This window comes from Rhinatrema bivittatum, chromosome 8, assembly GCF_901001135.1.
Source record: "Rhinatrema bivittatum chromosome 8, aRhiBiv1.1, whole genome shotgun sequence".
In the NCBI taxonomy this organism is placed as follows: Eukaryota; Metazoa; Chordata; class Amphibia; order Gymnophiona; family Rhinatrematidae; genus Rhinatrema; species Rhinatrema bivittatum.
The window spans coordinates 208,673,976-208,698,595 of NC_042622.1; the positions used below are offsets into that span (position 1 = coordinate 208,673,976).

General features: G+C 50.2%; 1 long non-coding RNA gene across 2 annotated transcripts in view; it reads right to left on the reverse strand.

The window, feature by feature from the left end:
* Positions 1-1,023: 1,023 nt before the first annotated feature.
* LOC115097222 overlaps positions 1,024-24,620 on the reverse strand; it is a 39,526-nt gene continuing 15,929 nt past the window's right edge. The window contains exons 1-3 of one of the 2 annotated variants that reach the window (XR_003858240.1): positions 10,600-10,661; positions 8,281-8,365; positions 1,024-1,119 (exon numbers count right to left, since the gene is read on the reverse strand). This is a non-coding gene — a long non-coding RNA (uncharacterized LOC115097222). Of the gene's footprint in view, positions 1,120-8,280; positions 8,366-10,599; positions 10,662-24,620 lie in introns of those variants that run through there. The other variant, XR_003858241.1, reaches the window with a different exon arrangement.

Sequence of the window (24,620 nt, forward strand, 5' to 3'; positions counted from 1 at the left end):
GTCGCCTTATTCGTTTCCCCGACCTCCCCGGCACCCTCACATCCCCACCAGTCTTTCAATGCGCCCAACCCCAGTGATCCTTCACGCAAGCTGCTCGCTCGGGGTGGCCTCTCTAGTGGCTCCTAGGCTACTCTGGACTCGGACTGCCCAGTGCAGGATAAACCAACAATCAACCCTCTAGACTCCCAGTCAGCAAAAGACTACAAAAAGGGGACGGGTTTCTGACACTGGTTTCACAGCTGCGTATCCAGTGCTCGTGGCACGGCGCCAGCTGAGCAACTTGGAAGCCCTGCTCCTTTCCGTCTGCCAGCGCGCACGACGCGAGGCAGGGCCGATCAATCATTGACCGAGTGGCTGAAGATCAGAATAGAAGCTTGCGCAATCCCCCCCCCCCCCCCGCTCTGACCTTGGTTAGCAAGAAGCCAGGCTCCAGGCCCCGGAGACAGAGCGGTGCTGGCAAGGACCTGGAAGTGTGGAGGGTGTGGGGGATGGGCAGCTGCGTTTAAAAGTGTCAGGACACAACTCAGACTGCCCTGCGGCATCAGACCGGATACCCTGGCGGGGAATTACCCCGGAATCCACGTGGGAAAAGGAGGAGCAGGCATCCCAAATCTTAAAATACACAAAATGTCCCCTGACAAGGGCTGGCTCCGGCTAGCTGCATTTGTGCAGATTAAATGCCTCGTCTAATCCTCATGTGCCCTGCTATGAAATTAAAAAAAATAACAAAAAAAAAACCAAACACTCCTGTGCGGTCATAGGTACTTCCCCATGCCCCCTTCCTCTTCTCCACTGCTTGCATCCCTTGATCTACCCCATTCTCCCCCCCCCCTCCATGCCTCATCTCCTTTGCTCTGAACTACTCCTGCTCCCTTCCCTATGAAAAAAAAACTTTGGCTGTCAGCATGAGCCCCCTGCTGGATACAGTGGGAGGAGGGGGATTCTCCATGGGACATCACATCTACTCCTACCTTGGGGACGGTCAGTAAATGGGTCCCTCCCCTTCCCGCTGCTCCGCCCCACCCTTACCTGCAGGTTCTCCTCCTCCTTCACCAGCTGCTTCTGCGGGAACAGGTCCTTGGCCTGGATGTATTCCAAACTGGGAGGTCCCTCCTCGCCCTAGGAGCAAAAAAGGAAAAAAAAAACTATTCAGGAACCATCACGGTCTGCGAGCAGAGGGCGGCAAAGATGAGAAACTTTTTATTCTAAAAAAAAAAAAAAAAAAAAAAAAATCCCTCCCACTTTATCCCCCCCTACCCCCCATGGCTTCCTCCATCCCAACTTATGCTCCAACAGCAGCTGCACGGTAAAACACACGTGCAGCTCCTTTCCTATCACCGAAAAAAATACTTAGTATAATCAGACTTACTGTCACCAGGAACAAAACCAAACCACATGCACAGCGCCCCCCCCTCCCCCGGAATGGCGATTCCAGCGCCACATGCAGAAGTCCCTCCTCCCAACCTGAAGACACCACCCCACACTGTAACCCACCCAGACCAACCCGACCCTCACGCGCAGAGAAACCACCTCCCTTTTGCTATGCTCGGAGCTGCCCACCTTCCCCGCCCCCAGCACAGTGCATTGTCGCCTGCAAAGTTGCCCCCTCTCCATTTACAGAGAGGCTTCCGCTCCCCCCCTCCCCCCCCCCCATATGCACAGCTGCCCTCTGCAGCAGCAGTGATCACCAATGCGCTCTTATGGCTTAAAACCCCTATAAATTATACCACCACGCCTCAGCGCTGAGAGGTACCGCGAAGGTAGGGAACTTCTGGTTTTCCCCATTTGTTCTTTTTTAAAAAAGTATTACGTTTTGGGGCAGCAGAAATTGCGGTCGTTTCCCTCCCCCCCCCCCCCCCATCTATGCAGGTGCGGTAGAAAACAGGTAAAACTCCACCGCGCTCAAGACGCCCGGGTTCGAACACGGAGCTGCAGACCGCCCGTGTGGGAACCACTCTCTCCCCCCCGCGGCGCAGGCCTGTGCCACAGGGACCAGCAGGAACTACCACCGGTGGCAGCGCCCATACATTTTACAGCGGCAACCAACGTAAATTATTAATCGAACAATCTCGATAACGGTACAGTACTGCGTCCCTGGAGGCGGACGGTGGCGACGAGCACCAGCGTGCAGTTATGACCCACCACCACCACCACCAGCAGTCACCGGCGGAGGCATTCACAGCGGGGGGAGAGGCATGGCGCCTCCGTGGCACCGCGCATGCCCGTGCCACGGAGAGATCGATACCGCTTGCGGGTGCCAACGCTCACGGTGGCTTCCGGGGAGGGAGAGCAACATCAGCCGGATCTCACCGAGGCCTGAAGAGCAAGGCCTCACAAGAGTCCCAACACCTCACCCACGAGAGCACCCGCTCCACTATTCGGAGAGGAAATAAAACGCAGGGCGCTCAACGGCACGGAATCGCCAGCAAAGCAGGCAACAGCAGAGGTCCGGGGTATCTGTACGGGGGACGGGCACCGCCGGTTACACCGCCAAAAAAAATTCAAAACGGTGGGGTTCGTGAAGCAGCTTCTACGGAAAGTGGCCCAGTGCAAGGAAATCAGAAATCGTCAAGAAGAGCAAGCTCCAATTCGAAGGAGGACTTGGGTCTTTTACCTTCAGCTTAAATTGGGCGGGCCTGACTTTTTTTTTTTTTAAACTGACAGACCCGAGCCAAGGGGAGCTTCTCAACACTTCACGTGCGGCACAAGCCGGCCCGGCTCCCTCTGCAGCACAAAGGGAGCCGGACGACTCCCTGCCCAGTCCCCCATGTACCAAGCCTTCTCCGGCGCTGTCAGTATCACAAAGGATTTCATGACATCCGCCCGCAGGTACACGCCCCAGCGAAGGACAGGCTTCGCATTCAGCAACAGGGAAGAGACGAGGCCCGCAGAGGCCAGGACAGACTTCGCGGCCTGCACCGGGATTGGTGCCCTTGTGTCCTGTGGGTTCCCATCAGTATCTCTTTCCTCCATGCCACTGGCATTTTACAAGCTTTTTCCAGCTCTGCGGAATAAAAGCATCAGCAGAGCATTAACTATATGAGAGAGGGAGAGAGAGAGAGGACAGGCAGGTGTTGCCTGCCAATAATCTCAGAGACAAAGAGCCGAGGAGGAGGAGGAGGGGGTCCCGGAGCCCCCCACTAACTGTCCCAACATTTTACACAACGCCTCCTGCCATCCTTCTGCAACAAATTCAACATCCAATACCGTGACCTAACGGCCTGCCCAAGACCCGCAAACAGCATCCGCTCCAGCCCAGAAGGTCGATGCCTTCTGTTCCTGTCCAGCACCACCTCCTCAGGGATTCCCGTCTGTCTAACACCGGCCTCCCCCCTTCCCCTCCCCCCCCCCCCCCCCGCACACCACGGATTTTCCTCCACATCACCCCGGCGGCGCCTGAATCTTCCCCACCCAGGCTCGAGTACACGGCTACAGCCGGAAGCCCAGCCCCGGGCAGGATGAACCTGTGGCACACAGAGAGAGGGGAAGGAAGGGGAAAAAAAAAAAAAAAGATTAGCGACCGCCCCCACCCAAACTGAGCATCTAGAGGGAGTTCAGGTCCTAGGCCCACAGCACCAGCTGGAGAGGCAGGAACGAGATGAAGGATTGCATGCACGTTATCCTGGCAGGCACAGGGGAGGAGGAGAGGCAGAAACCGCCGGCAAAAGCATCCGTGTCTTTGAAGCAGGGCTTCCCTTAACCTTCCCTTCCCCCCACCCTCTGGGGATTCTCTCTGCTCAGATTCTGCTGATTCACATCTCCCACACCCTGCTTTTCTCCCCCAAAGCCAGCCGGGGATGGGGGTGGGGGGAAGCCAACTCCCCCTGGCAAAGAAACAAGCAGAAAAAAGCACTCACAAAGCAACTGAGCACGGAGCAGGAGACCCGGGCAGGCAGACTCATGGCGAGAAGCGGCCCGTGCTGCGTCCAAGACGGGGAGAAGCATGACTCCCTCCCCTCTTCCCCTCACCCTCCCCACATCAGCATCAGCACCATGGCTTCCCTGACAGCAGCGGTGTGCGAGAGCCTGCCGCAGCCAGCCACAGCAGGGACACCTCTGCACAGCTCCTGAAAGAGAAGAGGCGGGCAGAGAGGAGCCCAGGCTCCACCCACACTCCAAGCAGCACAGTAACCCTCTGCTGTCTCCCCGCCACACACACACACACACACACACACACACACACACACACGCTCACGGGCAGGGCCCTCTGCTCTCTCCCCCCCCCCCCCCCCCCCCAATACCCAAACGCCTCTTTCCACCTTGCATGGATTATATATTTGCATAAGTCCCCTCCTCACAGGACAAATTCTTAATGTATACACCTAACCACCCCCCCATCCCAACTCTGACACATGTATGTATTATCCCCTCCCCCTGCACACACACACACACACCACCCCCCACCCTCCTGGACACATTTATATATTCACCCCCCCCCCAACACACCCCAACCAGGACCCACCCTCCAGAACATCTCTCCCTTCCTGCCTCTTCTTCTCGATATGGCCTGCAAGTAAGGTATCCCCCCCCCCCCCCCCCCAGGACTGTGGTGTCTCCACATGGGCTCACAATCAGCAGTCGCATTTTCTCTCACCCACACTTCTCTTATCCATGGTGGCACCAATGTTTGTTTTTTTTTCCCTGGGTGACCCTGATGCCCGGGAGGTTTCCAGCCCGGTTAGATATTATATACAGACATACATTAATGTACTGAACTGGCTCGTCCCGCTACCCCTGCTCACTGAAAGGCATAGGATGCCATACACAGACGCAGATTTATTGGCAGAATTAATGCACGAGTGGGGCTGTACAACCTTGCCTCCTAAACTCTACGAACCAGCTCGGGCCTTTCTTTCGGCTGTTGCTTCTTCCACTGGTGGTGCTGGCTTTCCTCCGCATACCTAGGTTTAAATCGACTGTCCCGATGAACAGACTTCTTACTGAAGTGTCGCTGGTCACATGGTACCTTCTGTGCGCGGCAGCACTGAAACTGCACAAGTTCTGCCACAAGCCAAAAACAAACAAAAAAAACCTCACAACCCCCCTCCCTCCCCCCCAAAAAAAAAATACCTTGCAGGACTTCATCTGGCCAAAAGATAGGTGGCATTATGGAGCGGTGTGGTAATGAACACTACAGCAGTGGTCAACTTCAAAGGGGCGTTTGACAAGTTCTTACAAGAGAAGCCGGGGAAAGAGGAGATAAGGGCAGGTAATGCTCTGGAGAAGAGTGCTAGCTCAGCTATTTTAAACCAATTTAGATGCAAGGAAATTTTTTTATTTTTTTTTATTTTTTTTTACTGTTATAGACAAGGCTGCAGGTCTCAGGACAGTTGGACATCCTGGACCTCTTCTTTCAACCTAGCCAACTAGGGGGCCCTTATGTATTAACCATGTCCCCCATGGATACAAGGGGGACCAATGCAAGTAAGATGCAGAGTGCGCAGTTCTACCTTCAGCTGGTTACAAACATTCCCGACGCAGCAAGGAGTCTTGTGCACCCAGGAAACATGCGTGCAAAACCTTGCGTCCTGCTTGGCGCCCTCACATGGAAATCCCATGCAAATGAAAGCATGCACAAAGCATGTTTTCTGCGCATAAATATGCTTGCTGCGCCGAAAGCATTTTTGTGCACATAAAGCATATTTTAAATGCTCAGAAGTCTTGTTGCCCTTAAATCACAGCCGAGACATTCCCCCATCCCAGACTTTAAAACGTTCATTCAGCCTGTGCTGAGCTCACGTATTAACTTGGGTATGTGCGCTCATTTTGCAATGTGCACACTTTTTTTTTTTTAAATAACTCCCGATGCATTAGCATACCATTAGCTTACAGCATCAGGCGTTAAAAAAAAAAAAAAAAAAAAAAAGTGTGACCCGTGCATTAAGAAGCTGTGTGCTGAATCTGCTTTATTGCAACAGCCTCAAGATGAGAGAAAAGCTTTGGTGCACAGGCACACCCCCCCCCCCCCCCCCCCAGTGTTTCCTTGTAGTACTCCTGAAAACACCAACACCATTGAGTTTTACTTTCTGGAAACAATATTTAAACCACTTCCTTAAACAGCTGTAATTTCTGTTGCTCAGTTTCCAAGTCTTTTAAAGAGTAGTATTTTGCAAAGTTTAAATAAATGCAATCAAACGTACATCCTGAGTCTCTAAATGTTTGCTTACGTACTTAAAACAGGTTGCTCTGGTCAGTTTGATGCCTGCTTCTCTGACAGCCCTGTCACTTCTCACGGGTAATACTTTTGCTTTTCCCAGCCACCACTCCTTATCTTTTAGAAGAGACTCAGAAGCTCGCAGATGGTAAAATTGAGTCTGGTCTCCTTTTTTTCTCCATGTAGGCTCTGCATTACCCTGTGGTTGCCAGTCCCTATTTGTGAGAGTCTGCAGCAGCCCCAAGTTACTGGAGCACCCAAGGGTAAAATCCATCTGAACCTATAACCTCCATTTATATATGTTGGGCACCGGTTTTGCCGAGATACCATACGTTAATCACAAAAGGTGCAGAAACGATGGGAATCGAATTAGGAAAATGAGATTAACTTGGCAATTAAGAAAATAACCGGGGACGATGGGAATCAAACTTGCAGCCCCAGATGTTCGAGGCTGGGAGGCGTGGCAGCGAGTTAGAGGAAGAATTGTGAGAGGGGGGCCATCAAGTGAAACAGACTAAGGAAGACACCCCCCCCACCCCAAAAGCTCAAAGGTTCGGCCAGCATTGGGCGTGTCCTAAAGGGAGGGCTGAAAACAAGGAGCCTTGGGGCCTGACACATTTTCAAGGTCCCACGGTCCACGTGGCGCTCACGCTGGTTAACTCTGGCGGCCACCTGCAGTCGAGGGCTCAGCCCGCGCGGGGGAGCAGCGGCTGCTACGGGCTGACGATCGCCTGCTCCGGCCCTCAGCAAGACCTGGCCTCCCGCAGAGGAACGCCTCTTTGTCCAGGCGTGGTACCTCCTCCCGGCCTCGCCAGAGCGAGCAGTCTGCCAGAAGAGACAAACAGGCGGCAAAGCCCTGCCCGCTGTGACAGGGGGAAGCCTTTACAATGGCGCGGATAAGCTCTGCAGTAGGAACCCGGACCGAACGCGCCTACTTCCTTTACACGCAGGCCGTCAAAACAGCTTTCAGATGGTAATAAATCTCCCTCCGCACCCCCAAGTGTGACCCAAGGCAGATTTCAGCCAGAGACCCTGGGAGGTGAAAGATGCTGCTGACCCCCCCTCCCCCCCCCCCCCCCCCACACACACACACACAACAGCAAGTCTTCATAAATCAATGCACAGCTAATAGATGTGAACGTACATGGAACAAAATGCTTTGAAGAAAAGAAAAGAAAAAAAAAAAGTGGCCCCTGGGACTTAACAGCCCCGATCTGGATGGTGCTCTGATCAAACAGCACGTGCGCTATGGATCCACAGCTGATGCCCCGAGTAACAGATATGCTCAAGGGAGGGTTGGCGGAGGCCCTGGGAATACAGACCCTCTTCTTCCCTTAAGGACCTCCACTCATCTATCCCCCCCCCGACAATAAAATGTCCCTCTTCCTCCCCTCACACTCCATCACCCTTGCCTTCCCCTGGTTCCCCTTTTTCTACTCTCACCCAGTCTGCCCTCAGGGTCCTTCTCCCTCCCCTTTTCAGGTCCTCCCTTCCCCCGTACTCTTCCTTCCCCTCCCAGGTTCCTCCCCATCCTGAATTTTCAGGTCCCTTTCCATACTGCCTGCCTTGGCAGTCAGGGCAGAAGGCTGGCCAGGAGCAGAGAGAGAGAGACAAAACTGCACTTCCGAACCCTCATGTCTTCCTAAACCGACAGACAGTGCGGGAATCGCAGCTCTCAATCTGTCCCCAAGCCACTAGCTGGTCCACAGCTGCTGCAGCCCCCAACCCTCTCTCCATCCCTACTACAGAAAGCAAAGGTGGGGGGAGAACATGGAAAAGCAGATCACAGAAGAGCAATTTTTTTTTTCTTGGTGTGCTTTGCAGGGAAAGTGTCAGTTACCTGTAAACACTCACAGACGTGCGCCCCTCAGGCGCAGGGTCTGTCCTGAAGTGTTCTGTCTCCGTTTATATTTCACACGGCCTAGAAAGGCTTATTGTCGTGCATGTGCATGGTGAAATCCAAAATTCTGGACGAATAAAAGCAGTCCCAGGAGCGATGCTTATGCAACCTAAATGGGGTAGGGCTCCTTTATCGGGACAGCAGAAAAGCAGCTCAGTTCAGCTTCGCTCCACCATCCCAAAACTCTGGGAATGCACCTCGAGCCCCATAATCAACACACACTCACCATTATCTCAAGCATATCCTACAGGTGTTGCACTACGATGCCACTTGGTCCTCTTTCTCTCTCTCTCACTTCTTTTCCACGACACCTACAGCAAGGAGAAAAATGAACCGCAAATGAACACACAGAAAGCAAATCTAACAAGACACTCACAAAACATAAAAACAGACTACTATGGCAGATAAGGACCATAAAGCTCATCCAGTCTGACCATTTTAACTCTTATTGCATTGCCTCAGGGCTGAGTTGATCTCTGCCTTCCCTGTCACATTTTGTAAGGACAGCCTGGGATAAGCACAGAGTTTCTTGAATTCTGTTCCTGTTTTTATCTCCGCCATCTGCTCTGGGAAGCTGTTCCATGCATCTTCTAGCCTTTCCACAAAGAAACATTTTCAAATTGTGCTCCAATCTAGCCCCTTTAAACTTCATATTATAATCTAGTTTCAGAATTTTGTTTTTGTTGAATTTACTTCATTCCCTCCTTCCAAACAACCTCAGCACTAAAGGATCAGCAAACTGTACCTTCACTCTCCAGTGGAAAGCCAGGGTAACACTAGAACTACCATTAACCTACTCTCACTATTATTTCAATGCTCAAAGCCACATCCTTGAAGCTATGGTCATGCTATCCAGCACCCTGACCCTACATTGTGTCATTAAGAGTAATCAATGGAGCATTCTGAGCCATCACAGCAAACCATGCTATAGTTGTGAATGCTTTGTTATGATTTGTTTATTAGAAAAAAAAAACCCACCATCAAAAAAAAGCTGAAATTGGCCATTTTCAAATGCTAAGTCCTAACCATAGCATGCAAGCAAATAGAAAATATCATGTTATGTCAGAAAGGCTGAGAATGTAGGGAAAATTGTCCAGGAAAGAAGAATGCAAGATCTATATAATGCATTAACTCTACAAGAAAGCATAAATTCCAGAATACAAAAATCGAGGACGTAAGCTAATTATAAAGAATATGAACCACCCACACAGCACTGCATGCCACAGACAGAATCATCTGCATGTCATATTACTTTAACATCTTGTGCCAGGCTGTTCTGGGAAGCTCTGTGTACACATTATCATGCTATTGACATAGCTATACATACTAAAAAGTATAGATAAAGTGGGTAACAAATCCTTTCAAATAAAAAAGTAAATAAACTATGCACCACCACATGCTGAATATTCTTAAATATAAGCAATCTGCCTTGAGAGAGGTGGAACATTAAATGTTCATAAAATATAAAATAACACCACATGCAATATATCAAATACAATAAGATAAAATGTGACCAAGTGAACTTTGCAAACACAAACTGAGGATGCAATAACGGCAGATTGACGTAGCTACACTTCTCAGCTTGGCAAATAGGATAAGGATCGATATCCTGCAGGTGGTCAAGCCTGTACAGTTGACACCTAGGAGATTTCCTTACCATGGACATTGAGGAAGGGTAATAACTAGAACCATAGCAGTATATGCAAGGACAATTAGGCAGGTCAAATAGTTATTTTCTGCCAACAACTAATACATTACTTTTCATGCACGTGGCAGCTCAACTTGTACATAGCCACAAGTAGTGTATACAGAAATTCAAGTTATGCAAAAGACAGTACAAGAAATATTTTACAAGAAATATGTTGAACTATAGGTGCAGCAGCCCTGTCTGTACATGCAATAACATGAGTCATGCATGTAACAGCCTAGGCAGTGAATGTGACAACTCGCCTCTACAGATAATTGACTTATAAAGGCGATAAATTAAGTAGATAAGCAACACCTCACAAATATGCATCGGTCGGATCCTAACAGGATTTTAGCGCTTCCTTTTCCGTGAACTTATTATAACCCAGTAAAATGTTAGAAGCCACCATTTGCTATTTATTTCCGCAAAATTCCCGAACGCAGGGAGCGCCAGGCCTCGTCAACCTTAGCAATGCAACCATGCCATCTCTTTCACTATAGAAGGGGAAGCTCTCGGCTAAGGAAGATGACGCTGCAGCTGCCACAAATGCACGCTTAGCAACACTCGCGCGCTGCATGCATGCATGTGCCCCATGCATTTCTGCAGGGGCGGTGTCCAGCCCTAACGCCAGGAAGGAAAGTTAGCACCGACCGAGCTACGTCACCAGCGCCACGGCCTGCAGCAGCCATGGCACACCCCCATGCCTTCCCGCCACCAACCCCTCGGAGCATGCACGCAGACCAGACCCCGCCGGTCCCCCACACTCGCCTGCAGAGAATCCAGCCTCGCCCGCAGCCCGCCCCGTGACCGACCGACCGCACAACCCCCACCCGCACGCGCGCACACACATACACACACCCAGAGCCTCGCCCACCACCACTGCCGCCATTCAGAGGGAGGAGCAGCACGCCGCACTCCCATTGGTGCGCCCGCTCGTGATGTCATGACGGCTTCGTGGAAGCAGAGTATGGCAGAGGTGGGGCTGGTTCGGGATTCCCTCCGTGTGTAAAAGGGAATAGAGGGGTGGGGGGGTCGCTCTGTGCGCGCGCTCTCTCCTCCAATGCAAAAATGGGCTGGGGGACTCCTGAGACCTTCTTCCCAGCGTCGGGAGGGGGAGGCCTGGATCCATTCGTGCTGAAAGGAGAAGAGAAAGCTCTGAATGTAGAAAATCCAGGGCTAGTGATTACAAATTGTGAAATTATTTGTAATGGGGGTTTTATTAAGAAGTCCGTAATTAGTGCGTCCATTAACGTACGCGACCTATGAATGAAGTGCGAGATCTGACTGAAAGATGCAATGAATTATTCCCTTTGTAAATCTCTAAGGCTGTGCTGAGCGCAGGGACATCATCGCTGAAGAGCGTCTAAAGTTCACTGGCTGCCCTTCCCGTTTCACTGAAGAGCGTCTAAAGTTCACTGGCTGCCCTTCCCGTTTCACTGCAGTCGCTTCAGCACAATTCCCCACCACGCCCACCTTTTGTCTATCTGCGCCCCCTCCACCTCCATCACCCTGACAGAATCGCAGAGCCTGAAGAACTTGTGGTCAGGTGGCATGCTTCCATACCTACTGGTAGGCTTAGGGTGGCCCTGTGCAAGAAAGGCATTGGGGGGGACCTCTTAGAAGCGACTTAATTTTGTGACAGTTTCACATTCAGTTTTACTTTGCCCTTTCCATGAAAGCTGTATCATGGACGTTTTTAGTATTCGTTCGTGGAATTAGATAAAGTGTTCAGTATTACCAGAGAAATTGAGTCACTTCCTTAACAAAATCTTCACCCCTCAATAAAGGTGCTGAAAAATTTTAGGGACCCCCTAAAATATTGGACCCTGGGGTATCCCTTGGTTTAGCACCCTGTAAGGCTGCCAGTGCCATTCCATCTGCTAAAAAAAACAATCGCCATGCTAGAAACCCAGCAATCGCGGCAAAGAGAAAAACAAATCACAAGAACGGCATTGCTAAGAGAAATGTTAGTACTACCTACGGAAAGACAGATCAGCAAGTAGCAAGAGATGCAATCAGAGACTAGGACAATGGGACAGAACCATACTGAAAATTCTAATTGTTTTACTTGCCATTGACCTCATTAAAAAAAGAACTTCCACCTGCATCTTACTATGTTGCCTGCAGGGTTGTCAGAATGAGTGGACAAGACTGGTGATCATGCTGCATACAGGGAAGGGTAACAAATATTGTAAAGGGGATTGAACAGCTCCCTTATGAGGAAAAGCTAAACAGGTTAGGCTCTTCCGTTTGGAGAAGAGACAGCTGAGAGAGAATATATAATGGAGGTATATAAAATCATGAGTGGGGTGAAACTGGTAAATAGGGAACAGTTTATTTCCCTTTCAAGGAGTGCTCCTCCTAGTCCTAAGACTAACGGGCAGCACATTTAAAACAAATTAGAGAAGGTTTTTTTTTTTTTCACTCAATGCCCAAATTGTGGAATTTGTTGCTGGAAGATGTGGTCACGACACCTTGCATTCCCAGGTTTAAAAAAGGTTTGTCGAAGTCCCTGCAGAAAAAGTCCATAAACAGTTATTAATTAGGAGACTCCAGAAAACCCACTACTTATCTCATGGACAGGCCAATGCAATAATCTGAGTGGCAAGTATTCTGGGATTCAACACGCACTTATAATGCTCAGATTAAAATTGTTTTTAACTCTTGATGCCACGGTTAGCCGCTGCTGTCACTTAGACAGGTAAGTCTATACTTAGCAGTGGCTGCCAATTAGGACAGATAAGTATGACATTATCCGCCACCACTTAGCCAAATAAATCAGTAAGAACATAAGAAATTGCCATGCTGGGTCAGGCCAAAGGTCCATCGAGCCCAGCATCCTGTTTCCAACAGAGGCCAAACCAGGCCACAAGAACCTGGGAATTACCCAAATACTAAGAAGATCCCATGCTACTGATGCAATTAATAGAAGTGGCTATTCCCTAAGTAAACTTGATTAATAGCAGTTAATGGACTTCTCCAAGAACTTCTCCAAACCTTTTTTGAACCCAGCTACACTAACTGCACTAACCACATCTTCTGGCAACAAATTCCAAAGCTTTATTGTGCGTTGAGTGAAAAAAGAATTTTCTCCGATTAGTCTTAAATGTGCTACTTGCTAACTTTATGGAGTGGCCCCTAGTCCTTCTATTATTCGAAAGTGTAAATAACCAATTCACATCTACTCGTTGAAGATCTCTCATGATCTTAAAGACCTCTAACATATCCCCCCTCAGCCGTCTCTTCTCCAAGCTGAACAGCCCTAATCTCTTCAGCCTTTCCTCATAGGGGAGCTGTTCCATCCCTTTTATCATTTTGGTTGCCCTTCTCTGTACCTTCTTCATTGTAACTATACCTTTTTTGAGATGCGGCCACCACTAATCCGGCAAGTGATCCTGAAGTCTTTTTTTTTAACTGTTTTCCCCCTATTTTCAGGTTTTAAATGCTAGCAGAGTAACGCTGGAAACTTAACTCCATCTCTGACCTAGGAGTTAAGTTTCCAGCGCTAAGAAAATCCGGGCTTGGTCAAAGCACTTCTCTGCATTAGGGAGTACTACTTAATGCCCTAAATTTCCTGGGATTTCCTTGCAAGGACGCTAAGCAGTACTTCCATTTTGGAACACACATTTTCTGTGTTCAAAACTCCTTGCTGCATCATCAATAAGTCTTGTGCACATAAAGGGGCGGATTTTAAAAGGCGCGCGAATAGCCTACTTTTGTTTGCGCTCCAGGCGCTCCAGGCGCAAACAAAAGTACGCTGGATTTTAGTAGATACGCGCGGAGCCGCGCGTATCTGCTAAAAACCTGGATCGGCGCGCGCAAGGCTATGGATTTTGTATAGCCGGCGCGCGCCGAGCCGCGCAGCCTACCCCCGTTCCCTCCAAGGCCGCTCCGAAATCGGAGCGGCCTTGGAGGGAACCCGGCCCTGTCTAAACCCCCCCTTACCTTTGTCGGGGGATTTACGCCTCCCAGAGGGAGGCGTAAATCCCTGCGCGCCAGCGGGCCTCCTGCGCGCCGGGCCGCGACCTGGGGGCGGGTACGGAGGGCGCAGCCACGCCCCCGGACCGCCCCGGGCCGTAGCCACGCCCCCGTACCCGCCCCCAAAACGCTGCCGACATGCCCCTGAAACGCCGCGCCGACCGGGCCCGCCCCCCCGACATGCCCCCGACACGCCCCCCTCGGAGAACCCCGGGACTTACGCGAGTCCCGGGGCTCTGCGCGCGCCGGGAGGCCTATGTAAAATAGGCTTCCCGGCGCGCAGGGCCTTGCTCGCATAAATCCGCCCGGTTTTGGGCGGATTTACGCGAGCAGGGCTCTGAAAATCCGCCCCATAATGTATGCTGAAGTGCAGGCAGAAAGGTGCGTTCAGCCGAACACACCTTTCTGCACTGGCCTGGGAGTGAGCAACAAGAAATTGGATCTACTCTTTGGACTGGCCACCATCAGAGACAGAATGCAAGGGCTTAATGGACCTTTGGTCTAACCCAGCAAGGAACTTCTTATGTTCGGGGCACCAAGCTAGTGAAGGAGTGGGGGAAGGATGGGCTACCAACATGCCTTGGTAGGGCACCACACACCATGCCACTATAGGAGCAGTAGGAACTATAATCTCTCGTATAGCCACATCATCTGAGGCCTCTCCCTTCACTCATCTACTAACCAGAGCGCCAGATAGCTCAGCAGTAGTGTTGAGGAATTGGACCCTTTGGCCGAGGGGAGAGTTGGTGCTATGTGCAGAGAGGAGCCCTGAAGGTCCCTACTGTCGGCAGGTAGAGCTGGCTGAAGCAGAGGCCCAAATGGAGCTTCACCAATGCCAGCCTCTCGTTCCCCTCAGGTTGAGCCCTCGGGTACCGGGGCCGGCTGGACTTAGGCGCGGGGCACTGTGGAGGTGAATGTCCATCACGTAGTAGATGCTGCGGGCCAGCATACTAAGGGAAAGTGGAGTCAGATCAAGCAGCAGTCAGGGCAGGCAGCAGGTAATCAGAGTCCGGTGCAGGCTGTGGTCAAGGCGGGCAGAGTTCTCTCAGTGTTGAGGTTTGGGCAGAGGTTGGACCAGGCAGAGTTCAGTCAATAATGGTGAACAGGCAGTGGTCAGTGGCAGGCGGAGGTCAAGTAGCATCAAGGTCCAATACGAGGTCAAAGCCAGAAATCCAATCTGAAGAGACTAGGAACAAAAAGGAGGACGAACGGAGACCACAGGAGCGGGAAAAGGTAGCTGAAGACAGAAGAGGAAGGAAGGCTGACCAGGAAGACAATTCAGAATGACAAATCAGACTGCCATGGAACCAGGAACAGGATGCAGGGAGTTAAGAAGGAGATGCAGCGGAATCAGGAACCAGGAACAAGAATCAGGATCCAGGAACACAGTGACAAAGCACTTCTCAAGCGAGACGACCCTACTGCCGAGGCAGTCTCTTATAGGCCCCAGTGGGTGACATCATCTTTAGGCGCCTCCAGGGTTTTCCCACCGCAGTTCCTTTAAGGGGAATGTCTGCAGCGCACACACGCCCCTAGGAGGGGCCTGAAGAAGGAGCAGCGTCGGCATCAGGCCAGGATCAGGGGCCTGTTGCGAGTCAACGGGAAGCCCGGCAGAGGAGGCAGACGGAGCATGGCGGTCTGCTGTGCGCCCCCTGGGTGGTCTCCCTCCGCATCGGCAGCCTGCATCTGGGGTCCAGGGCTGGAGATAAGAGTGGCAGTCCACGGACCGCTGAACACAACAGATAGGCTTGGTTGCCTGTCCATACCACCTTACAAGTTATAGAGGGAATTATTTTGGCATTGTGCAAGCAAGTTGAGAAATGGAAATTGTTCCCAGCATGCTCTATTTAAAACTAAGGTTCACTCCTGTCATGGTAAGCACAAACCAAATGAATTAGGAAACACTAACCTGAGAGAAAGCCAGGGCAGGAGGGGTACATTGTCCATAGCCACTCTTCCAATGGAAGAGAAAAGCAACTGAACACATTCCTTCTGAGCAAAAAAAAAAAAAAATGAACTAATCCGCACAGCAGGATGACTCATCTAGGCAGGTTTCAGGTTACATACAAGGATACTAAACATTAGCCAGCTGGCACAGTAAGAAGTAACTACTTTCTTAAACTGGCAGCATGTCTACAGGCTAATTTAAGAATGTAGCTACTGTACCACCTGGATAATATTTAATATCCTTTCATGTAAGCAGCACCTGAAATATGACTATAGCTCTTGCATTTAAAACCCCCTTTAATGTGTCTGCTCTTTCGCAGTCGGTGCTTTACTTGGATCAGAGTATGAGGTTCTGATGAGGATCAGCACAGCAGCACCATGATTTAGTTTGATTCACAAAGATATAAGCAGTTCAAAGGGGGGGGGGGGGGGGTGCATTAAAAAATTTTTTTTTTAATGAAAATCAGTAGGTCAATCTTCATGAATCCACCCACAGCTGGGTTAGATGAGAATATGGTTTCCAACATGGTTGCTTACGGAGAACTGAAGGCTCTGATCTTGGCTGCCATTAAGGGTGGCCATGAAAGGCAACCACTAAGTCACCCTCTTGAGTCAGCTCGAAAGGGAGATGAGGGTGCCAAAAGCAACCCTTGCCCGGGGTCTCTTTTTGCCAGGATATCAGCAAGAGAATCTGACAAATGTGAGTCTTCCAGCATTCTCTGGGTACACTAAACTGGCCTAAAGGAGGAGGAGGACATCCTGATCGGTGTGAGACAGAGGTGTTACCTCTGTCATCAGCAGTGCTCCAGGACAGGCAGCAGCTGTTCTCTTTCTGCTGGTTATTATTTAATTTCCCAAGAGGAATAAGTGTTATAAGCTGTGAAAGCTCCACCCAGTCAGCCATGGTCACAAAGCAATCAAATGAAACATTATCACTGGAGGGCAGATACTAGGGATGATACGAAATTAAATAGGAATGTCGACCTTGTTGACATGCCTGTTTCATTTCAAGATGTTTTAAAAACAGAACGAAATAAAAAAGAAAATTTTGTTGGTTTTACTTTTGTTTTGTTTGATAAAAAAAGGGAAAAAACCTGAGGCATGGTGCCAGTGCTGAGGCCTAGATTTGAGACCGGCCTGAGGTCTGGTCCCGGTGCCAAGGCCTATGCCTAGGCCCAGCTTGAAGCCTGGTCCCAGTGCTGAGGTCTATGCTCATCTCAGCGGCCCATTCTAAGCCAGTCCCCTCGCAGGGGCCTGGCCTGAGCCCTGGTCCCATCGCCAAAGCCTAGGCCAGACACTGGGGCCTGGCTCCAGTGTCAGGCCTAGACCTGATATCAGGGCTCAGCGTAGGTATGGTCCCTGTTGCGAAGACCTTGGCCTGGCACCGGCATCCAGCCAGAGGTCTGGTCCCAAGGCCTAGGACCAGACCTTCTGAAGTCTTCACCCTTCTTGTCTTGAAATATGACACATCTGCTTTAAGGGTGTACTGCAGTGACATTAATTAAAGTGGATGCTACAATTTTAGAAGACAAGAAGAGAAAAGAGAAAAGAAGTCAGGCGGCCTAGGCCTTGTCGACAGGACCAAGCATCGGGCGATGGGACTAGGCCTCGGGGGTCTGTCATCGGACCTATTCAGCAAGAGGACTAGGCCTTGGCTAGGCCTCAGCGATGAATCAGGCCTTGGCGCTGGTCCTAGGCCTTAAGGGACCAGGCTGCAGGAACCCCAAGGAGCGAGTAAGGGCCGGGAGGATCCTTACCTCTACAATTCTTGGGGGGGTGGGTAGGATGGGGCACAGGAGGGTCTGGGGAGGCCCCATTTTGTTTTGCTTTTTTTCGTTTTGTTTTTGGGTTTTCTAAAAAATGTTTAGCTTCTGCAAAGGACAGAAATGAAATAAACATGAAACAAAAGAATACGTGGAGGAACCCCCCCCCCCCCCCCCCCCAAAAAAAAAGAAATACATTTTTTTTCCCTGCACATTCTTTGCAGATACGAAGTAAAACTACTGTAGTAGCATTTAACTTTAAAATGTATTTATTTATTTATTTAGATCAGGGGTCCCCCAAACTATTGCCCGAGGGCCCAATGTGGCCCTTGGCTCAATTTATCTGGCCCCCAGTAATAATGGCAGAGGGAGCTTGATCTGCCCTGCAGTGGCGGGGGACACGTTCTGCTACTACCGTTTGCCCAGACAGCTGAGGTTGGAGGTGGCAGCAATTATCAGAGCGGTGCGGGCAGGGCAGGTCGGTGGAAAGCCACCGCGGATTGACCGTGTTATTTGCATTGCTGGCGTGAGTGCTGCCTGCGCGGGTGGCGCCACCGTGGCCCATGAGGGGAAGAGGGGGCTGCAGCACGGCCTTGAGGATTTTTTTCAGCCGCCACGGAGGGCGCCGCAGATCACGGGAGGAGGGCATTGGAGATTCCTAGTGGTGGATCCTGTGGGGGTTGCCAGGGAAAGCCGGGCAAGGACAGTGCTTCCTGGAGCCCCCACTCCCGCCACCATCTCTTCAGCACTGTGGGGTGGGGGGGGGGGGGGGGGGGCCATGGACATCGTCCACTAATGACGAGGGCTTGGGAAGCTCAAAATTCCTCATTACTGTACCCTAGGTACCAAGGATTAGGGTCTGCAGAGGGGGGTTGTGTTTTTCTCACTCCATGGCTCTGGCAATGTTGCAAGAGGGGAGTGAGAGGAGGGCACAAGGGATGAGAAAGGAGAGTGAACAATATGCACAAAAATACTCCATCCCACCATCCATCCACTGCCCCTCCCACCTCCTACTTCCCCTAGGTGGGGGATATTGGGGAAAGGGAGAGGCAGGGATGCCAACTTTGGAGAAATCTAGAAACATTATTACTGATGTTTTAGCTGCTACAATCCTATAACTCCTGGGAACCCTGCCCCCTGCCTCCCCTCTACCCAGAAAGGGTCATACATGATCGTCCCGTTCCCCCCCCCCCCCCCAACCCTTCTCAGCAAACAGCTGTGAGGATCTCTCCCCCTCCTTCCCCTGGCTCAGCAAAGTCCGAGGAGGTTCTGCCACCTCCCTCGGCCCTCTCGAAGATTTGAAATGTCCCGTGTGGCCCTTGAAAAGTTTGGGGGACTCCTGATTTAGATACGGCTCAGGCTTTTTCGCTGGTAGCTCAAAGCGGACTGCGTTCAGGTAACTGCAGGTATTTCTCCATCGCCGGAGAGCTTACGGTTTGTAACCTGCGGCGATGGAGGGTGAAGTGACTTGCCCAAGGTCACAAGGAGCGCCAGCAGGATATAAAGGTGGGCTTCGGGTCGGCCTCCGTTACCTGATGCTGCCGCAGGAGACTGCCAGAGACCCGCCCAATGCCAACCTCCACCGCAGCGGCCACAGGCCGCCACAACTACGCACAAAACTCTGCCCCCTCTAAATAGGCCCCCGCGCCGGGAATATGGCCACGCCTCCTCCTGATGACATCAGCGTGGCTGGGTATTTAAAACCCCAGCCGCACTCCAAACCAATGCCTCAGCAGCAGGTCCTCCTGCCATGCCTCTGCCTGCAGTACATGTTGCTTCGTTCTGCTCCTGCTCACCTTGCCTATCTCTCTTTGTCCACCCTTGGTCCTGCTTTCCTCCTCCCTGCCTGCCTTCTCTGGCTGCCTCTTGGATCTGAGCCCCTTGCTGTACACTGACACTGCATGTTCTTCGCCTGCCCTGACCTCCTGCCTGAATACCGACGCTGCTTGATCTCCTGCCTGGATACAGGTACTACCTGACCTCTGCCTTGCCTGACTGGTTACAGATTCAGTCTGTCTGCACTCCTTGGGACTCTCACCTAATCCTGCCAGCCCTAAAACCCAAAGGCTCAACCTGTAGGGGGAAGAGGCTGGTAAGGTGAAGCATAGCTTCTGTCCCAGACCTTGCAAGACCGCCTCCTGTCGGTTGGGGCCGAGCTGGTTTGCCAGCCGGGCAGAGCCAATCCCACCACCACAGCTGAAGGGCTCACATGCCGTGACACCGCATTTGAACATTGGCATCCTACAAAGGAAGACCATGATAAAATGAGGAATTTAGAAAAAAAAATCTAAAAGAAGTGATTGCCATGGTTAAAAGTTTACATGAAGTATGGACATTATTTAAAAATACCATCTTGAAAGCCCAGATAAAATGTATTCCATGCTTTAAAAAAGACTGGTTGGTCTTCCTTCGAGCCTTTTTAATGGATCGAATACATTTTATTTAAGCTTCTAAGATTGTATTTTTAAACAATGAACACACCTCATGCAAATTTTTTAAGTTTGGCAGCTGCTCCTTTCAGTTATTTTCTACTTTCCTCATTCTGTCATAGTCTCCCTTTAAAGTGGTATGCTTCCGCGATAGTTTTATGTAATGTCCTCCCTCCAGTGACTGTGTCAGATTGGATCGCATTATGATCGCTATTGCTATGTGGCCACACCACAGTAACCCCTGTGCTCACTGAGGACAAGATCTAAAGTAGCCCCCCCCCCTTCTCTTCAGTTCTAGGGGCAGCTGCTCCATGAAGCAGTAACTTATGGCATCAAGAAACTTAACCGCTCTGGCATGTCCCACTGAGCAACCGAACCAATCAATAACGGGGAAATTGAAATCTCCCATCATTACCGTGTTGCCAAATGTATTTGTCGTTTTAATTTCTGCAGACATTCACCCAGCGGGGCATGAAAACGCAAAGCTTTGCAGAAGAGTCTTCACAGAAATGTGCGTTTGGCTTTTAGAAACCAAACTCTGCTGTTATAATTTCATTATCCATTTATTTACTCATGTAAATAAATAGCTTTTTTTTTGAATTCCTGATGACTTGGTTCCAGTCGTAGAACCAAGTCATCAGGAATTCAAAAAAAAGCTAAAAACCTTGGCTCTTCCGCCAAGCCTTCCCAGACACTTAATACCGCCCAGATGCCTTGATAAACTCAATCATGAACTTCCTCATGGAGTTATCTTATTCGGTCTCTCTCGATCGTTCGCTGCTACTGGTCAGTCCTCCACTTAATCCATCGATTTATTCTCTTTCATGTTACAAGGCTACGTTGCATCACTTTTATAACTTGAAAACTCTTTTAGGCATTTTCCCGGACCTAATGCCCATAACAAATTTCAGCACAGAGCGATTTTACTCAAGTGCTAGTACTCGCACTCCCTATAGTCCATAGTCCCTCACATTTTCATTTCCCTTGACCCCTTTTTTAAGCTACTTTACTCAATTGTTTTTTTGTAGTCTGTACCATTGTCCCGACCTCAAATCTGTACCATTATCCCGAGTTCAAATGTCCTTTGCAACCTTTAATACTACACCGAGTTCAAATGTTCCCTACAACTATACTACGTTCAATTTGTACTTTGTTCTATTGTTGTATGTAAAGCCCCTACCCCCTTTTTGGGCGTTTCACTGTTTTATGTAAACCGGAGTGATTTGTATTTCATACAAGAACCTCGGTATATAAAAATTAAAAATAAATAAATAAATAAATAAATAAATAAATAAATAGATGTTTTTGGGAGGTGTCATTCTCAAAGCTCTGCAGTGACTTGGAGTGAAGGGTAAGGTTGGGCCTGGAAACGTAAGCCGTGTGAAAGGATCTGTCTACTGATTTTTATTTCTACGTGGAAATCGAGAAACTAAGGACAGAAAGCTGATTCTGTTTCTATGCCGCTATTAGATGTATGTACAGATATACATAAGGGACAGTGCCTGCTCCGGGGAGCTTACATTCTAGTCAGGACATGCATACAAGTAAAGGATTTCAGAAAATATATTTATTAGTGTGAATATGCTTAAAATTGTCAAGGCTCTGATCAGGAAGGGCCAGGGTTTGAAAGTCAGCCTAAAAAAAAGGTGGTATTTCAGGTGCCACCTTAATAAGGCCAAGAAGGGAACATGGTTCACCAACTCAGGAAGATTATTCCACCTTACAGTGTTGTAAGGAGGAAAGCACAGAGCTGGGAGCTGGCCTGGAGGGGAAGTACACAGGTAACTGCAGTTCACCTGAAGTCAGGAGGAGGGGAGTAGGGAAAGATAAGGGAGGAGATGTAATGAGGGGTTACAAAGAGAAGGCTCTTGTAGGCAGCAGAGGGACGATGCAATGAGTGCACTATTTAACCCGCAGCTGGACATGGGTTATACTATAAGGGGATTAGCGCCTCCACAATGCGCGGCCATCACGCCGGGAAACTAATAGTGCTCATCACATGCAAAATGCATGTGAACGAGGCTATTAGTTATCCATTTCACATGCAGTAAAAAAAAAAAATGTGCGCCCAATACGCATATTTTTGCGCTCAGAAATTAGCGCCTGACCGGAGCAGGCGTTAATTTCTGAGCATCCCATAAAGTACAGAAAAGCAGAAAATACTGCTTTTCTGTACATCCTCCGACTTAATATCGTGGTGATATTAAGTCGGAGGAACAAAAGATTTAAAAAAAAAGCACCTGCGGTCAAGTTCGGGAAATGGGACGCTCAGTTAACCAGCATCCGTTTTCCGAACCCGTGGCTGTGCGCCGATTAGGAAAACGGATGCCGATAAATTCAGCGTTCATTTTCTTAACCGGCGGACAGCCGACCACTCCCAGGCACCAGCTGTTAAGGAGGCACTAAGGGCGTGCAATCGACCCTAGCACCTCCTCCACAATGCAACCCCTAATTTAAATATTGCATCGCGCCCCCAGTAGAGGTGCCTGGGGACACGTTAGGAAAGCAAGAGCTGAACACTCAGCACCCGCTTTCAGCGCATTTTTATTTCACCTATGAGAAGTGAGTAAAGAGCTAGGAGAGGAGGGAGAGGGGAGGGAGGTACAACAGGGCAGAGCAAACAAGCTTACCCTGTTAGAACTGTCCTGGACTGGTCCCAAATTCAGAATCCAGAGAGGCACTCCCTCACAATAGGGTGTGACTATGTCAGTACCTGCTCTCACATTCCCTTACAGCCGGTGTGACTATGTCAGTACCTGCTCTCTCTCACCGAGGTGAGACTGTCAGTACCTGCTCTCACATTCCCTCACAGCAGGGTGTGACTATGTCAGGGTCTGCTCTCTCTCACCGAGGTGAGACTGTCAGTACCTGCTCTCACATTCCCTCACAGCAGGGTGTGACTATGTCAATGTCTGCTCTCTCTCACCGAGGTGAGACTGTCAGTACCTGCTGTCGCAGTCACACTCTGCTGTGAGGGAATATGTCAATGTCTGCTCTCTCTCACCGAGGTGAGACTGTCAATACCTGCTCTCACATTCCCTCACAGCAGGGTGTGACTATGTCAATATCTGCTCTCTCTCACCGAGGTGAGACTGTCAGTACCTGCTCTCACATTCCCTCACAGCAGGGTGTGACTATGTCAATGTCTGCTCTCTCTCACAGAGGTGAGACTGTCAGTACCTGCTCTCACATTCCCTCACAGCAGGGTGTGACTATGTCAATGTCTGCTCTCTCTCACCGAGGTGAGACTGTCAGTACCTGCTGTCGCAGTCACACTCTGCTGTGAGGGAATATGTCAATGTCTGCTCTCTCTCACCGAGGTGAGACTGTCAATACCTGCTCTCACATTCCCTCACAGCAGGGTGTGACTATGTCAATATCTGCTCTCTCTCACCGAGGTGAGACTGTCAGTACCTGCTCTCACATTCCCTCACAGCAGGGTGTGACTATGTCAATGTCTGCTCTCTCTCACAGAGGTGAGACTGTCAGTATCTGCTCTCACACTCCCTCAAACGGGGCCTGTCAGAACCTGCTCTCTCTCTGTCAGATATGTCATTCTCAGAGTCAGTACTTGCAGGCAGTAAGAGGGTGTGTCTAAACCTCCAATGTCAATGCCTGCTGTGTGACTCTCTCTCTCTCTCTCTCTCTCATAGTGTGTGTCTCTCCCTTAGTGTCAGTGCTTGTGCTTCTCTCTCAGACTCCATGTGCTGGGTTCCTCCCCCCTCCAAGCAGCAGAAACTCAACGCACAGCACGTGACAGATGCTCCATTCCCGACAGACGGGAGGGAAGAGAAGGGAAGGAGGGAAGGGAGCAGGAGAGAACACAGAGGGAGAGGAGCAAGGGGGAGAAGGAAAGAGAGTGGAGAGGGCGGGGGAACAAGGGGACAGTACTGAGCATGACCAGAGTCATAAGAACATAAGACGTGCCCTGCTGGGTCATACCAGGGGTCCATCGAGTCCGACCTCCTGCCTCCGACGACCGACAGTGGCCAGTCTGGGTCACAAGCAGCTGGCAGGACCCCAGTAGTTGATCTATCCCTTGTATCTTGCTCCCAGAGATAAGCACTGGCTTTCCTAAATCTACCTGTAATTGACCTCCCTGTACGTTATAATTTTATTTCACCGCTATTAGTATGATGTATTTTCTCCTTGTATTTTTTTTTTTATAACTTCTTTATGCATTACTTTGGCAACACAAACTGTCCTGCCCATAAAGTTCCCTGGATCTGAATTCTGTCTGGGTTCAGAGAAAGGGAGGGTCCAAAAACTGTGTCAAAAGGTCTCACCTTATATTAATTTCGTGTGTATGAATCTTTATTATTGCTGAATGTGAATCAGAATCTGAGCGGAAAGGGAGGGGAAGCAGCGAGGATAAGGAGAAGAGCGGGAGGGGACAGCCACGAGAGTAATCCATGGATTAGTCTGGCAACACGTACAGGCTGCTATGCCAATACCGTTTCCTGAATCTGAATCACGCAGAGAAAAAGGTTCGGTGTTTAGAGATCAGAAACAGTTTTCCAGTCTACAGCTCCTGTTGGGAAGGGCGGCACAGAAACACCTTCACGGCAGTACAAGTTGGACCGCCACAGATCCCAGCACAGAACCTACATGCTAGCAGCACCCCTCGCCTCAGTCACACGCGCAGGCCCGGTGCGACCGGGTGTGCATATCGTGCATTTGCATGGGGCGGCACACTCGGGGGGGGGGGGGGGGGCTGGCAGCAGCAGGAGAGGCCAGGGAGCAGTTGGTGGAACCAAACCGC